Genomic DNA, 880 nt, shown 5'->3' on the forward strand with positions numbered 1-880 from the left:
GGAGGAAGGAGGAAAGGCCGGGGGGGATCGGGGGCTGCAGGCGTGGGAAAGAAGCATCTTGTGGGCGAGTGGCCGAGGCCGTGGCACCCTCTGCTCCGTAGCACCCGTGGCCGGTCCCTGGACCTGGAACAAAGAGGGACCCTTCCCCGGGCGGCGTCCACGCCATCCCCGGCATTTCCAACCCCGTCCCCCCCCGCCACCTCCCTCTGTGCTGAAATTACTTTTGCAGTTCTGGTTGGCTTAATGGTATTCAGATTACTTAGCAGCCCACGTGAGATCAGAGATGACAGTAGGGCTCTTGGAAACCCCAGCAAAATGGACTTTTCCCCTCGCCCGGGCAGGTGAGCGTTGCAGGGTGATGCTGGCACCAGGGCTGGGAGGCTCCGTCTGGAGCTGGGACCCCCCTGCCTGCACCCTGCTGCCTGCACCCAGCACGGGGTGGGGGGGCAGCAGGCAGGGGCTGGCTTTCCCCTGGGACCCTGGCTCTGGAGCCCACGGATCTTGGAGCAGCAGCCCCGGGCAGGGTGGTGGGCGAGGACCTGGTGTCTGGGTGCTGCTCCCCCGCAGCGGGGTTGGCTCTGGGTCCCTGTTGCGATGGGGACGAGGATGTCCCCAAGCTGCTCTTGCTCTTCCTCCCACCCTCCCTCCTCAGCTTCCTCCCCATCTGCAGCTCATCCAGGGGCCACTGCCCCTCCTTGCCCTGGGGTTTGCTCCCTCCTTGCCCCGGGCTTTGCTCCCTCCCTTGCCCCAGGCTTTGCTCCCTCCTTGCCCCGGGGTTCGTTCTCTCCATCTTGCTTCCTCCGATCCATCTCCCCCATCCCTTTGCAGGGGGTGGGTGCCCTGAGTCCCCCCCCCGGCCCCCCCAGCACCCCGCTCTCCT

This window comes from Egretta garzetta, unplaced genomic scaffold (genome assembly GCF_000687185.1).
Source record: "Egretta garzetta isolate BGI_Z169 unplaced genomic scaffold, ASM68718v1 scaffold703, whole genome shotgun sequence".
NCBI classification, from domain to species: domain Eukaryota; kingdom Metazoa; phylum Chordata; class Aves; order Pelecaniformes; family Ardeidae; genus Egretta; species Egretta garzetta.